Source organism: Heliangelus exortis, chromosome 10, assembly GCF_036169615.1.
Source record: "Heliangelus exortis chromosome 10, bHelExo1.hap1, whole genome shotgun sequence".
Lineage (NCBI taxonomy): Eukaryota > Metazoa > Chordata > Aves > Apodiformes > Trochilidae > Heliangelus > Heliangelus exortis.
Window position 1 is genome coordinate 19,984,444 of NC_092431.1, and position 17,090 is coordinate 20,001,533.

The 17,090-nt window shown below is 39.2% G+C and overlaps 1 long non-coding RNA gene across 1 annotated transcript; it reads left to right on the forward strand.

Moving 5' to 3' along the window:
- Nucleotides 1-207: 207 nt before the first annotated feature.
- LOC139800250 (uncharacterized) lies at nt 208-11,762 on the forward strand. Its single transcript, XR_011727683.1, has 5 exons — nt 208-306; nt 2,975-3,175; nt 5,809-5,991; nt 7,546-7,654; nt 11,657-11,762. It is a non-coding gene; the product is annotated as an uncharacterized lncRNA (long non-coding RNA).
- Nucleotides 11,763-17,090: the final 5,328 nt, after the last annotated feature.

Here is a 17,090-nt window from a genome sequence, read left to right on the forward strand (position 1 = left end):
TTTTAAGGCTGATAATTTAAGGCTCAGACAGTGCCTGTTCCAGCACTGACACCCCATTAGTCCAGGTTTGACATCAGGGCTTAAATGCAATGGTGGTAGGCACAGCCCTTGGTTATTGCAAGAGGCTGTTTCTGGGCAGAAGAGCCCCCAGCATCAACAGATAAATCAAGGAGGGGAGAAGGGAGCACCCAGCTCTTCATTTTGCAGGTGGAAAAGAAGAACAGAACTTGTCACTGGCTTGGGATAACTCGGGAAGCCCACAGCACCAGTAGTGACCCAGCTCTTCTGTCTCCAACCAGCACTACTGTAGGTGTAAGAGCTTGCTTTATAATTTTTAAAACTCTTTCATAGCTTTCCTGTTTTCTGATTTGAAAAACCCCCAAGTGAAAGGAAAAAGCTTTTTGTGTTTGATTCTCTCAAAACTTGAGGCACTCCCTAGCCCATAGTCACACCCTGCTCATGCTACTGAATAGCAGGCCAGCCAAGTAAAACCAGTGTAAAATGTATTAAAACTACTAATACAGCAGAGTATAGAGCAGAGTAATAGCCAGAATATCCCAGCAAGTTTTATCAGTACCAATACACAGTTTTAATTTGATTTCCTCCAAAAAATGCTAATGAAAGGAGACTCCGAGGCGAGAATTGGAAATGATTAATTACAATACTTGAGAAGATGAGAAAGAATCTCTGTGTGTCAGTCATCCTCATGGGGCTGGGAATAATGAAAATGAAATGCACAGAGGAATGAGTTTTCTATTGTCAGTGATAAAAGTGATAATCACCCCAAGTCAAAGCAAAATGACAGATGAAAGGAACCTATAGAGCATTGCCTAAGGGAGCTCCTCAGGCCAGCTCTCACTACCACATATACACATGCTAGACTGATATTTAATGAAGCTCTGGTTGACTTAATAATGAATGTTGAAGGCTCTCTGGAGCATCAAACATCATTTAACACTGCTAGAAGCAAATGCTTTATTTTTCTTCAGTGGCAGGGGGGTGGGGGCGTTTTTTAATGCAGCTTTTCAGCTTTTTCAATGAATAAATTGAAGCTGGAAGAGCAGAAAAATCCCTTTATGGTGCAAAGAAAGTATATTTTTGTATTGTATCTGTAATATTTTTCTGTCTGTAAAATGGAAGAGGGGTAGCATAATGTGTTAATGAGCAAACTTAGCCTGGTTTTGAAGTCTCCATTATTTATGCCACCTGGGGACTAGTTTGAACCTTGTGGTACAAGGAGTGGCTGAGAGATTTCTAAATCAGGTTGGTGCAGTCTTTGGTCAAACACTGAAGCTGAAAAAGAAATTGAAATAGATTCTCACCCATCATTTAATATGGATTTGGTGATTACACTGTATAAATGTATCTTCTAAAGATCTCTCAGACAGTACAAGACCAAGCCAGTAAATAATGTTTCAAGTTAACTATTGGTAGCAGGATTGAAGTCCTACTGGACTCACCACATCACCTTTTGATGTTCCAGATTATACCAGATTTTTTTCCCTCCCTCCCCATTTCTTCCCAGCCTACTAATTGCACTATTTGTAAAATCAATTTCAGCAGAATATGGTTTACAATTCCCTCAATCACCAATTGGAATTTTTTGCATCTGTAAGGCTCAAAATGTGTCAGCCCCCTGGAGATGTAATACTAAATTCTTATCTCTTTTTTTTTTTTTTTTTTTCTATCTTGTCCAGGCATGTTGTGTGTTAAAGACACAAATAAAAAAGATTCTGGAAAAAAAACTTATTGACAATTGGCAAGTGTCAGCCCATGTTTATTATGGTGGGAAAAAATATACTGGTAAAAAGGAAGGAAACACTTTGGGAGGGATAAGATCTTAGTTAAAAACACAAGGTTTTTCTGCTGTTTTGTTCTTTGCAGCAATAGGGAGTGTGGGGAGAAAGTGCTCTATTAGGTTGTTAAATAATATTAAATATTTTAATTTCTTATTCAAAAGCATAGGGCCCTCAGTAAGAACTGCAGAACTGGTTTGATAATGAAGAAGAGGGTTTATAGTATAAACTACATATATATATATTACTATTTATATAAATATATATATATTACTATTTATATAAATATATATAGTAATCATTACACCATTGGCCCTTTGAACTATTTATTTTGTGAATTAAGGGTTAGTGAAAACCAACCATGATTTGAGAAAAATATAATCTAGGATATGACTGAGAATTTGGAATATCATACAGAAAAGATGAACAAGCAAGAAAACCATTTCTTAATATTTAAAGCCATAAAAAATGTGTCTTTTGAGAACACATACGAATTGGAAAACTACTTTCAATATATATTATCAAAACAAAGAGTGTTAAACTTTCTGTTGCTGACAATTTATGAAATAATCTGATCTTGAAGGTCAATAACTCAGTCCAGTTTGTTTCAAAGTGGTCAGAAATAGGTGGGGAAGTTTATGATATGTAGATTCCTTCTGGTTTGCAGCCATTTCATCAGATTTTTTTACTTTTTCTTCTCCTTTTCTGTTATTTGTCTGATGCTGTGTAACTTCTACTGAAGGCAGGGACTCAAGTCCCAGGTGAAGAAGCACAGAACCCAACATCCAGTATTTGATGTGCCATGGGAGGGGTTATCCTAATGTGGAGTTCATCAGCTGGGATGAAGCAGCTCTAAGTTCTTCATCTCCTCTTTATTAACTCTGAAACCTTCGTGTGACTTGGAAAGACCAGAGTTCATTTCAAGAGATGAAATAGATGTCCAAAGTGCAGAGGCTTGAGATAGGTTCTCTGTTACTGCAGGGTGAGATGAGAAGTGTAAGGAAAGTGGCTTTCTGCTTGGAGGAGTGAATTAAGGAAGCAAGAAAAATATTTGTAACACTATCAAACCAATATGAGATTTCCTATTACAGCAGTACCCAGAAAACAGTGCTGTTATGTGTGAGTTTCTGCATAAATTTCCTTAGTTTGCAAATAAACCATTTTGTCCTCTCTCGTAGATTTTCTTCAGGCTGGGGTCATCCTTTTTCCAGCTGAGGTTTTTGAAGAGGATATTCAGTGATCTTTGGTCACACCTGGACATCCTCTGCCATCAAATAAAGCCCTTACTGCTGGACCACCACCAGCTCCTTCAAGGTGGAGCCAGTGGACCTGGAAAATTGTAGTTTGAGAAGAAGCTGAGGAATGAAGATGCTGAGAAGGTAATGGGGTGGCCCTAAAGTGTTGAGGTGCATCAACAGCTTTGGGGTTTCTGAGCTGATTTCCATTCTTATTTCACCAACCAGGAGCCACCTCAGTCTTCCAGAGGCTTCAGAAAGCCCTGGTCTCTGAATAACCAGGGAAGGCTGCCCTAGGAATTTGTTTCCTAATATTCTTAATTTACTAATATTCTTAATTTGGTACATTTTGAGAGAGCTGAATCACTCATCTTTTAAATCCAAACCAAAATGTTTATTTGATGTTGCATTTTAATTGCATTTTAAGTGTACATACAACACCCTTTGATAAGAATGCTGCACCTTAATGGTGAAAGCCACAATAATGATCAAAATGTTTCTCAAAACTGTGATGCTTACAACATTCTTCAAGCACAAACATCAAACTGCAGGTGTAGATACATGCTCAGTGCATGATATTACTTGTCCCTGACATTTCTAGAAAAAACTCAAATAAAATAAAAATGGTAGCTGTGAAACCCTTGTAACTCTATGGTGCATTGGGAAAGAGTGGAAATACAAATGCACCCACAAAGGTTTACATTTCAGAGTAAATTGAAATAAAGTAATTTGCAGACCTCATCATCAGCTTGGCAAAGTGGGAAAACATATTCACACACATACATAAAAATTGTAAAATATATATGAGCTCTTCTAGTGGGGTATAGAGGAAAAAAAGCCTCTTGAGGAGGAGTATTGTATGTGAGCATATTGCTGCTTATGAGCAGAGAAGCTGCTCACTTTCAGGTATCCTGCAGGGACCAGTTTTAGGTAATTATATGACAAAAAGACCTTTTAAGATCTATGAAAAAAACCACTTAGAAATGTCAAATGCAGAGAAGCCATGCTTCACCTGTTGTGTTAAAACCAGGACGTTGTGCAACCTTTCTTGAAACAGCTTTGTGGAACACATCAGCTTAATTTTACAATTACAATTAATTTTATAGCTTAATTTATTGTAAATGCCTGTTGTACTGTACTGTTAGGGAGCTGTGTCCTGCTCTGTGTCTGAATGTTGCAAGATGCTCCAGGGTTTTCTGGGGAAATCTGCAGGGCACATCTGGGGGATGCCAGAGGGGGCAGCCAAGGTGTGAGGAGCCAAGTTGGGTGAGAATTATAAAATTATAAAGGAATTTCTTAAATGGGGGATTCTTGCAACTTGCTGCTTTGAAATCAGGTAGTCTGCCAACCCCCATGGAAAAACAAAGCAAAATAACCCAAAAAACAGAAAAAAGAGAAAGGAAAGGGAAGGAAAGGAAAGGAAAAAGGAAAGGAAAGGAAAAGAAAAAGGAAAGGAAAAAGGAAAGGAAAAGGAAAGGAAAAGAAAAGGAAAAAGGAAAGTAAAAGGAAAAGAAAAAGGAAAAAGGAAAGGAAAAAAGAAAGGAAAAAGGAAAGTAAAAGGAAAGGAAAAAGGAAAGGAAAAAGGAAAGTAAAAGGAAAGGAAAAAGGAAAGGAAAAGGAAAGGAAAAAAGAAAGGAAAGGAAAAAGGAAGGAAAAAGGAAAGGAAAAAGAAAAGGAAAAAGGAAGGAAAAAGGAAAGGAAAGGAAAGGAAAGGAAAGGAAAGGAAAGGAAAGGAAAGGAAAGGAAAGGAAAGGAAAGGAAAGGAAAGGAAAGGAAAGGAAAGGAAAGGAAAGGAAAGGAAAGGAAAGGAAAGGAAAGGAAAGGAAAGGAAAGGAAAGGAAAGGAAAGGAAAGGAAAGGAAAGGAAAAGGCCACAGACAAGCTGAGGGTATCGTTCAGGAATAGGGAAAATTTAAAGGATCCTTCATAATGTTCTTTTCATATTTCTCCTAATTTATCAATACAGCATTTTCCATTTTTGGCTGGCAGAACTGGGTAGCAGTTCATTAGGAGGCTTAAACCCATCAGGTTTTGGCTTAGATCATTACATGATCTATCAAGTCAAGCACCCTCTAACTATCCAGAATATAGTATGCATTTTATGAAGCAAGATGAAAGCTTTTTAAAAAAAAAAAAAAAGATTGTAACTTCCAAGATATTAAAAGGATTTATATAGTCAGTGTGTACAACAAAGCCAGGTTATACAGAGGGCATAATTAACCTGATAAAAGTAATTTATTTCTTTTTCCCTAGAAGGGAACAGGAGTTACAAGGCATAATAAATGAGAATACCACATTTTGGGATATACTTGCAGATCTTACCTATTTACAGTACATTTATTACTTGTAGAGAGTTTATTCCTTTTCAGATAAGCCTTTAGCATCAGCCTCCTAGGGAAATGTGTGATGCTATTAATACCAAATTTTGATTTCAGCTAAAGGATATGAAGAAACTGAAGCACAATGAAGTGCCTGGGGTTTGCATTCTTCTTCTCTATAATACTGAAGGTGAAGTTACAACTTCTATAACTATAAATAAAATCAAGTCTCTGTATTTCTATCTGTACCTCTACCTATATTTATAGCTGTATAAAATTTATTTTAATTTTTCTTAATATTTTCCTAATCTTAGCTGGCTTTAGCTTTGCTATTTTAGGCTTCACACTTGGAGGTCTCCTGCATCACTGGGACTGCCCACCTTGTTTTAATGTCTGAGTCCATCCCTATGTGATGCCAAGGGAAAATGCAACTGCTGGGTGCTTTTTTTTCTCTTCACAGGCCCTCCAAAAATCTTCAGTGGGAGGGCAAAGAAAGAAACCAAACCTGGCTGACCATGGGGAAACTTTCTGGTGAATATAGCTGCCAGTTTTGACACAGCCAGGGTGAAAGACAGCTTCAAAATGTGTGATGTCTGGCTGGGAAGAGAGCCAGATTATTAACAGGATGACTTGTTTTGAGAGAGTAAGTGAAAAATTCAATACTACCTCTGCTTCCTGTCCCCTCTCTTAGTTCTGATGCCTGCAGTCTTTAAACTGCTATTTGATTATTTGTGAATATATTACCAAACAGTGGCACTAAATTGTGAGACATTATCTTCACGCTTGACACGGAGGCTCCACAACTGTCTTTTTCCCAATTTTTTTCTTAATACACTTGAATGACAAGCTGCTGATAAAAATAAATGCTTTGTGACAAGGGAAGAAATATGACTTGAGGGTGTCAGTGTTGGAATGAATATCACAGAGGTCTTCCTTCCATCACTGTTAAATGTGGAATGGTATCTAAAACTGTGCAACTCAATAAATGACCATTATACAGCCTATATCTGTAATCAGGGCACCCTATCTGGAGGCTTATAGCTCTGTACATTTATAAAGGCAAAATATTTCTGAAGTTTACTGCACCTTGGCTTTCAGACAGCCCTGGATTACTTCTGAACAGGATGTCTTCCTAAATCAATTTCCCTCTTATCTTTGCTGGATTATTTTCACACTGTGTATCTAACATTCTATTATTAAACCATGCTTTTTTGGGGGTTGACTTAGTTTTCTTGTAGGAAATGAGAGCTTTTAAAAATTCCATTCTGTCTGAGGATTCTGTGGGAATGGTAAGTGGGTCTGTGACAGACAGGATGAGGGCCCGTGTGGCATCCCAGAAATAATGGGAGGTGACAGAATTTGCCTTCTACTCACTAATTAGTTTTCATTTTACAAACCAGTACCTAATGGTGATACTTTCTTTGTGTAATTCATTTCTTTCATTGGAAAACAATGAATTCCTAATAACATGTAACATTTCCTGCACTGCTTTTTGTCCCTATCATTTCTTCCATCTTAAACAGCACCCTGCCCCCAAATCCTAAAGTTTCTTCACAGTTGGGGTTTGTTTTGGAAATACCTCATCTTTGATCTGATGAATTACTTCCTATAATTGCTATAACTTCTTACTCCTCAACTCTTTTGCTTCGATTCTATTATTTTAATTTTTAATGAAGATTTGTTCGGAGTTTTGGGGATTTTTAGAAATTGCACTTTATCTTTCACAGACTTCGAAGAGACTTATATGGGATTTGCATTATTAATGCTGTTATTACTAATATTATTATTAATTCTACCTGTTTACTTTTACTGGTATACATTTTTTCATTTGAATCATCAGCTTATAAAAGATTAAAACCACATTGCAATGCTTGATTGTCAGGAAAGTCCGCATGGCTTCACTCAGAGCTGACCTATCTTTAGGTCTTTCTCTTTTTAAGGTTATATATGGAAAGAGATGTCACTTATATTTAGATCTTCTTTAAATGAATGCTAATACTCCAGATGTGGAGCTACAGTTTGTAATCTTATATTGCATGCTGAAATTTCAGAGAGCTGGGATAACCCAAGGAAACCCTGCGGAGTGTTAATAAACAGCTCCAGTGGAATCCCCTTAGAAATGAAAACAGAAATATAACCAAAAATCTTGCTGAGCAGTTTCTTGGGGTTTTTTCTTGGGGTTTTTTCTTTCTTTTAGCTTTCTGCCTCCTTTTGAAGTCTGGTATTGCAAAAATATTCCGAGTTTAACTTTGTGTTATGAGTTGGTCCCAGGAGCACACTGCAAACGTCTAGTTATAAAATTACAGGTATTTTTATACTACAGGGCTTTTTTTTTTTTACTATTTGTCTATTCTCTGTTTTACATCATATGTCCTGGAGCAGAGGGCTTGATGGTCAATGTAAATAGGAACTGTAAAGTTTAAGTGCAGGAGCTATTCTTACTCACATAAATATTTCCCTCCTGGACCCACTCATAATTTTCTTAACTATGTCAATAGCATCCTGTGGCAGAAAAATTACAAGTTCATTCCACACTATGCCTGATCTTGCCACATAATAATTAGCTTAAATTCTAATATTAAAAAGGAGTAGCTAAAAAAGCCCCAAAACACATGCAAACCAAGAATGGCTGTATCTAACACTTACTTTATTTCCTAGAAAATGATTCTCCAGCAATTTCTTTTTGTTATGGTCCTTTCTGCCTTGGTGCATTACAAGCTTGTTGATGCTCAGGAAATTCACTAGACAAAAGTCAAGTGCAACCTGAGTATTATTAATAATTTGTTGTGGTGTTTGGCAACATATGTTTGGCAAAGAAGAGGAGCAATAAGCTTTGAAGTGGATGCGTGTTTTGAGAGAGGATTTTTCACAGGTGCTGAAGCCACATGGGTCTCAGATGTTCTTAAAGATCTAAGACAACAGAATATCTCTCCAAGTTTGGAAAGCAAGTGAACAGATGTTCAGTCCTCTCATTTAATATTTCAGGCAGCTGTGTAACTCTACCGTGTTGGGTCTTTTTTTTTTTTTTTTTTTTCCTTTTTATTATTATTTTTAATTTTTTTCCTCTTTTTTCCCCCTGTAACATTTAAGAACTAAACTGGGTTTAAGGTCAGGACTAATGCAACCTAAGAAGGTTCTGACAGCTGTATAAACACTTGTGACATCTGCCTCAGAAGCTGCTGCTGCTCAGTATCTCTGTCCCTTCTCCAGGCAGCTTCCCCTGGAGAAACAGCTTCAGGAAAAGGGATGGCTACAACTTTCTGGTGTCTGTTACTCTTTCTTAACTCTTTCAGAGGCCTTTCATCAAGAATAGGTGAGAATATAAAGTTTAAACAGTTCAAACCACGTCAGCAGCCAGAAACAAATTTTGCTTGGGAGACTTTACAGCATGGCTTCTTTTTATTTCACTCCAAAACCTGCACCTTTCAAAGAGTATCTCCCAAGTTCCTGTAATAAATTCTCCCAGAAGTCTCAAGAAGGCAGACTTCAAGGTAAAAACCTCAGGGAAAAGTTGGAAGAGGAGGAAGAGCTCAAGAGTCCTGGCCAATCCTTCGAACTCCATGGCTAAATGCAGACTACCAGGTGCAGAGGAAGTATCAAAAGCAACAATCTGGTTAAATTGTGATTCTTCCACCTGAAATTCACATCTTGTCTTCGAATCATAGAATGCTTTGGGTTGGAAGAGACAGTAAAGATCATCACCTGGTTCTAACCAGCCTGCATGGACAGGAACACCCCCACTACACAGGTTTTTCCAACCCCATCCAACCTGGCCTTGAACACCTCCAGGGATGGGGCATCCACAGCTTCTCTGGACAACCTGTGCCAGGCTCTCAGCACCCTCACAGTGAGGAATTTCTTCCTAATGTCTAATGTAAATTTACCTTTTCCCAGTTTGAAGCCCTTTCCCTCCTGTCCTGTTGCTACATGCCCCTGTAAAAAGTCCCTCTCCAGTTTTCCTGTTGGCCCTCTCTGGTCCTGGTCCTTTTTCCTTCTGACAGCTTGAGGGATGCCTGGATTAACAGATATTTTTTCTTTCAGGTGGCTTAGCAAATTGTCACTTAAAGCTGGGGTTTGTGGTGATCATTTGCTTCTCTATCACACTGCAGGCTGGCATTCTCAATGAGAGCTATGGATTATTTTAGTGGAGAAACTCTTGACTCCTTTTCTATGCACCTGTGTGAGTGGGATCTATCTTCCTTGCTGGGATATCAGAATTTGACACAAAATACTAGAGAAAGTTGGCATTATTTACTGTAGTGTCTCATCCTTCCCTGTGCCTGTGACTGCCCAGTGTCTGATACTGCCAGGGAGCAATCAGATGTTTATCATCTGTAAAGGAGAAATTACCCAGAACTGCTTCTATAGTCTGAAGCATCTGAAGAAGAAACTTGCACAATCTTTTTTCTGTTTTGTCCTATGAAGGTTTCATGTATGATATGGCTAAAGTTTTGCTGTTTTCTCCTTTGTTTTACCAATGGAATTTTTTACCCACTGTAATTTTCTTATGAGCTGGATCTTATCTTCCTTGAACCCTGTGTTTTATTCATTGTCCTTGTCATCACTTCCTTCAGCACTGATAGATAAGTGTTTCACCAGAATTGATGCTGTTATTACTATGTCACCAGTTACTTGCTGGATGCCTCCAAGCTTTCCAAGTAGTCTTTGTCCTTTTGTTGCAACACTTCACTCACTGACCTTATTCCAAAAGGTAGGCAATGAAACTTGTTCTTGCTCCAGGCTGAACTGCAAGTGCACAGTTAATATCATTCTTCATCTAATCTGACTTGTCAGCATCCATCCTTCCTACCAGGATTTTTAGCAGAGCAGTAGACTTCAGCCATTTGCTATCCCAGTTTAGCCTAATCTCAGAAATTTCTCCAAATTCCTTTGTTTCTCTTTTTGGCTGCTGTCATACTGTTAGTCCAAAACCAGAATTTTATTTTTTTTTGCCTATATTCCCTTCTTTCCTTAGCTGCTGCTTGTTTCCTTTGCTGCTTTCTGTCACTGGAACATTTTACAGATGTGCCTGACAGGGATGATCAGTGAATACAGATACATGCATGTACTTCTTCAGGGATTCTGCTAACTCCTTGAAGGGTGTTTCTGACCAGTATTCTGGGATGCATCATGCATTGGAATGTCTGTTTGCACTGTCTTTAAATGTGTTGGAGTTACATTTATCTTCATGGAGCATCCTTTCTTCAGCCATTGCCCTTTTAATAACTCCAGAGCATCCCCTGGTACTGTTACAGCACAGGCACTTCTTCTTTACCTAAACTGGGATACAGTGTCTGTTTTAAAAGGCAAACAGCAGCTCCTCTGCTTCACTTGAATCCTCTGAGTACATTTCTTGGTGTACATTCTCCATGTGCTGTAGGGGTTGTCCTATTTTCTGATATTACACCCGCAAGAGGAGATTAGTCACATCCCAGTTCAGCCAGGGATTTGTATTAGGGTTGTTTGGTTTCTTTCTTTTTTTTTTTTTTATTCCCTGGGGTAAGTTTGTTGCTTTGAAAAGCCAGGATAGCAGTTACACATGCTGCATTTATGAGAGAAAAGCTGCACAGAGTGCTGGCTGTGCCCAGGTGTCAGGTTTAAAGGGTCTGGGGACACTGAGCCTTCTTTGTGGCTGTGCTGGAGCTGGGGACCTGAGCCCTGCAGAGCCTCACAGAATCATTCTGCTTGGAAAAGACCTTTAAGAAAGGTTGGAAAAGATCTTTAAGATCATAGAGTCAAAGCATTAACCCAACACTAGCAAGTCCCATGTTAAATCATGCCTTAATCTTTTAAATACCTCCAGGGATGGAGATTCAAACATCTCCCTGGGCAGCCTGTTCCAGTGTCTAATAATGCTTTCCATGAGGACATTTCTTATAGTGTGTAACCTAAATCTCCCCTACCACACCTTGAGACCATTTCCTCTTGTCCTGTTCCTGGTTACCGGGGAAAAAAAGCCACTCACCAACCCAAGACCCACTGTTCCACAACCTTCTTTTGGGTACAGAGTGAGAAGCTTGTAGGGTGCTTCCTTTTCTCCAGCCTGAACAATTATCCCCTTCTGCACCCCAAATTGGCCTTCATCAGACACCTTTAACTAAGCAATAGATCAGTGACATCAAACACAGTTTGGTCTCTTAAAAACGTAATTCTTAGTATTTTCTGACTCCTAATTTCATGCTTTTTTACCTCAGCTCTGTTACATGCTTTTCCATCTGCTGCTTCTCTTGGTACTGGTGAGACCAGAACTGGTATCATTCAGCATTTTACAGCTTTTTGTTTGGTTGGTTGTGTTTTTTCTTCTTCAGGGATCACTGTATTTCTAAAACATCATTTAAGGCCCCGCAGGACTTGGAGAATTTTCAGTTTGTTTGCTTTGATAATGTGATCAAAACCCCAGAATCTACTGACCTGGTGAGTTCAGCAAAAATGTCTCTTTCCAAGTCCCATTCTGTTCATATACTTTTTGGAATTTTGTGCTTCTCCTTTCAGTTCTTTGCCAGCTTGTTCAGTGAGGGTTTGTGGAAAGAGAGGTGACTCTCTATCCCTGCCCTGCTTTCTGTGTTATCTGAGAGGGTTTTTTTTTTGGTTGATTGTTTTATTTTGTTTTTTGCTGGTTTTTTTGTTTGTTTGCTTGTTTGTTTTTTTGTTGTTGTTGTTTTGGGATTTTCTTGTTTGTTTTTTGTTCTGTTTTGTTTTTCTTGCATTTATGCATTTACTGTCCTAGGAAAAAAAAAAAAAAGAAAACCAAACCAAAAAACCAGGGTAGTTCTCCACCCAACCTGTGGTCACTCTGCTGCCTTCTGTTTCTCTGGAACACTCACATCAATATCATCACTATAAATTTAGAATTAAATCTCTACTTTAGGGTAATAAGTCTGGCTTCTCCAGCAGCCCCAGCCAGGCAGCCCTTTAGCTGCTTTTAGAATCAGGAGCCACAGAGTCTCCTCTCTGGGGATTATACCTAAGACCATCTAGAGAGACCATATCAGAATAAAAAGCTAATCCTCCTTGACCTACAGGCTACACCTCAAAGGATAACCATGTCTCTAATGCTTAAAGCAGACATAAGCTCCTCCTGGAAATTAACCTGCTTTAGATTAAGGATGATTTGGTAGAGCAAATCTACAGCTAGTGATGTTACCCAGAGCTGAGGATTCCTCCGTCTGCTATTAACAGGATTGTCATAAACAGGGAAAATCCATATAAATGTAATCATGTTTCTGTGAAATAACCCTGTAAAATTGTGCTGGATTTCTTGTCGTTGGATTTCTCCCAATATTTCAGTACTGGAGGATGTCATCAAAGGAAAAACTGGGGTGTCACAACACAAGTAGACATAGAAACAGACATTTGCCTTCTCTGATGAGTTCATGGCAAAAGCTTGAGCCAAGCAAAGGAAGAAAATCACTCAGCAAACAGTGAGGGTGAAAAAACCCCATCCACCAGCATTGGTACCATATCAATGGATTGTGGTACATTTTTTTAGGTATGGTTGGGGTGCTCATCACCACTAAGAAATCAGACTGAGTTTTCTAGGAGTCTGATCACTTCAAATATGTAACTCTTAAAATTTCAAAGTATTTGTGAGAGCACCCCTGAGAGTCTGGTCTATGCCACATCTGCTGGTGGTCCCAGGGCTATTAACTCACTCTCCTCTTGCCCATTTTTACTTGTAGATTTATATAAGCCATACCAAATACCCATTATCTTCTTCCACAGCAGGAACAGATGCAAATGCCACAGATGCCATCACTATGAGGCTGTTAAAGAAACATCATCACCACAGAATGGAGTGAAAGAGATGCAGATGCAGTTGGTGCTGAGGATGTAGGGAGTCTGGTTCAAATAATTGCCTCTAAGGTAAGGCAGGGAATTGGGAATTAATCATTTTTTCCTGTCAGTGCAAGGGACTTGTCCCATTGCCCCAACTTTCTGTATTTCATCATATATTTAAACTATTGCTGTAATTGGCATAATTCTGCAAGGATTTTATCTACCTAGAGCTGGGTTGTCTCTAGAGGTTGTGGTACCCTCAGCCAGAGTGTAGAGCAACAGTGCCAGTCACAGTCAGTTTTATCTTCTCTGGCCACACCATTACATTTAAAAATTGCAAGATATGGACATTTCCATGTCTCCAGACACAGAAGTGCCATTGGTTTCTGCTCTGGTATCACCTTGACCCCAAACTCCTTTAGGCTGTGGTCACTATCAGAACAGGAGGAGAAGTGCCAATGCACAGTTGTGTTTCTTCTTCTGCACAACTCCTGCCACCCAGGTGTTACCAGTTCCTCAGATAAATCAAATATTTGGAACAGTGCCACCTGTGCTGCCCACTCTCATGTTCTACTATATATTTGGTAGCCCAAAATAAGTGTATTGTGTTTTTTACTTAGCTGTTTGTGTTCAGAAAACCCTTCAAAATGTTCAGTTTTAATTAGGTAACATTTTCCAGCTTTTATAATTAAAAAAGGGATGTGACTAGATTTTACATGACAAACTCTTTGAAGTGATTTTTAGCAATTTTTTCTAAGAGTGCCAGGTATATATAATTATGTGTTAGAGACTGCACTTTTTTCTTTCCTGCCTGGCCCTATATGAAAGCAAGCAGAGCTGAAGTCTTGGATTTTATCCCAACAACAAGTATCCCAACTGTGTGAATGGGGCCCTCTAAATGGTTTCTTTAGGTCCCCAAAGCAGGGCTGAGAACCACAGTTAAGGGCCCAGTAATGTCTTTCCAAGAAAAGAAAATAGAGCAATTTTATAATAATAGTTTGAGATGTAATGTGGAATTGTATGTTTCTGAAAATCATGACTGTAATCTCAAGACAAATTAAGGGATAAGATCTCTGTGAGTAATTCAGGAGTAATATTTGACCTTTTATTCCAAATAATATAAAAGGAACCTTTTTTTTTTTTTTTTTTTGTGTGTGTGTCAACATTAGTTGGCAATCTGGAAGAAGATTTCTCTGTAGCTTTACTGTAAAGCAGGTATACTCTATACTTTAAAAAAGATTTCTCTCACTTTTGGTTACTACTGGGCAATAAGTGGAATAATGTATTCACAAGCAGGATTGCTAAATCCAGCAAAGAGATTCAACCATGTCTTTGTTGCAGACTTCCATGTACCTTGGAAAAGCTGCTTTTTTATATATAAATATTTAGGTAAGAACTATTTATCTCAATGTGAACATATTAGCATAAGAACAGAAGTGTTTATATGCAAGTATATCCAGACAAGTATGTATTTAAGAAGCATTTTCCTTCCTTTTTTTACACTTTTTTCCCTCTTTCTTTCATTTACAAGCATGAGGGTTAAGTCTGTAGGGCAGCAATAAATCTCATTGCTCTCTCCATATTTGCCAGCCTAAAATACAGAGCTAATAAACAAACTAAAATGTGATCCAAGGCCCAGAATTTGAGAGACACTTTTCTTTCCATAGGATTTGAATCATTTGCTGGCTGAAATCTATTTTCTGCCTCAACGTGACAAAAAATACAAACTGCAGAACAGTTCTGAAATAATAGAGAGGCATTTCTGAATGGGCCCAGTTGCTACTTGAATAATTAGGAAAATTGCTACTTGAATAATTAGGGAAATTAAAACATTTATCGAGGACGTATGGGCAATTTGCAGACAGTCTGCTACCTGCAAAAAGACAGATAAATGTAAGAAAAATTAATAAAGTCACCATGTGGAATGCTGACATCCAGTAGAAATAGCTTAAGACTTTTTATGTCACATTTAGACAGAGACAGACAGTTCTATTACTGGCACTCCTAATTACCAATTTGAAAAAAAAAATAATTAAAAAAAAAAAAAAGGGAATTTTGCTAGTGCTGAAACAAGTCAGCAATAGCCCTGGTTTATTTATTGCAGAGAGAGATGCAGAAATAGCAGTGGGTGGTAAAAGAGCTTCATCCTTATAATCAAACCAGATTTTCAGATCTGCTTTTGGACATCAGGATAAGCACATATCAGCTACACAAGGATTTGGCAAACTGGAAAATCTGAGAATTTAGGAAAGTAGCTGTTTAATTCATGCATGGATTTAATTACACAAAGACTACTTTTAGTAGTAGTAGTAGTAGTAGTAAACTAAACTTTTAGTTTAGGAAAAGGCAGGGTAATGCAATGCAAGTATGGGAGCCAGCCCCTGGAAGAGTTATTTAACTTAACACCAGTTTTTAAATACCAAAATAAAAGCCTTTTCCCAGTGTTAGGAACAATCAGAGCAAAGACTTTTTCTGGTGGAACTGAACTCTGGGGCCAAACTGAGGCATCACATCTACAGGAGCTGCATCTTCATATTTCAGTGATAAAGTGTTCCTGATTTTTTTTTTTTAGAAGTAGACATTGTACTGAGAGCATCCCAAGAAACCTGGCATTGTAAAGGAAGTATTGATGCAAACATGGCCATCTAAACATGGGATGCTTCAGGTAATCTTCCCCAGCCACAGAATTAACATAAATTTTTATTTCAAAGGTGAACTGAAATGAGAAGGAACACTGAAGCTGCTAAAGTGCTTGGCTGTTTCCTCCCTGAAGAAATGATAATCAGTAATAATGATTATCATGCAGAGGGACCTGGACAGACTGGAGAGTTGGGCTGATCCCAACGGGATGAGGTTCAACATTCCAAGTGCCGGGTCCTGCACTTTGGCCACAACAACCCCATGGGGAGCTCCAGGCTGGGCACAGAGTGGCAGAAAGGGACCTGGGAGTCTGGATTGCCAGGAAGCTGAACAGGAGCCAGCAGTGTGCCCAGGTGGCCAAGAAGGCCAATGGCATCCTGGGCTGGCTCAGGAACAGCGTGGCCAGCAGGTCCAGGGAAGGGATTCTGCCCCTGTGCTCAGCCCTGGGGAGGCCACAGCTTGAGTCCTGTGTCCAGTTCTGGGCCCCTCAGCTCAGGAAGGAGATTGAGGTGCTGGAGCAGGTCCAGAGAAGAGCAAGGAGGCTGTGAAGGGATCCAGCACAAGTCCTGTGAGGAAGGGCTGAGGGAGCTGGGGGTGTTGAGGCTGGAGAAGAGGAGGCTCAGGGGAGACCTCATCACTCTCTCCAACTCCCTGAAAGGAGGTTGGAGCCGGGGGGGGTTGGGCTCTTTTCCCAGGCAACTCTCAGCAAGACAAGAGGGCACAAGAGGTCTCAAGTTGTGCCAGGGGAGGTTTAGGTTGGACATTAGAAAGAATTTCTTTCTGGAGAGGGTGATCAGCCGTTGGAATGGGCTGCCCAGGGAAGGGGTGGATTCTCCATCCCTGGAGATATTTCAAAAGAGCCTGGATGTGGCACTCAGTGCCATGGGCTGGGAACCACGGGGGGAGTGGATCAAGGGTTGGACTTGATGAGCTCTGAGGTCCCTTCCAACCCAGCCCATTCTAGGATTCTATGATTCTATGAATAATAGAATAAAACTGAAAAAGTATTCTTGCATCAGGAAGACCCTTGTTTATTTTCTGGAAAACCCAAAATGCTACTTTGCAGTGCTTTCCACCCTGCATTCTGGTGGTCTTGACTTTGCCTTTTTTTTCTTATTTTTTCTTTCAGTTTTGTCACTTGCTATTAGATGTTTCAATCTGGAGATTTGAACTGCACTTGGAGAATCTCTTTTCTGTGGATCTGGATGCATTTCCTCTCACAGAGGGAAATGCAGGTAAGTGAGGGGGTATTTGCACTGATTGTAGCAATTAAACATGAAATACAGAGGAGAAGAATTGAACTGGATGTGACACTGCTAGGAAAGT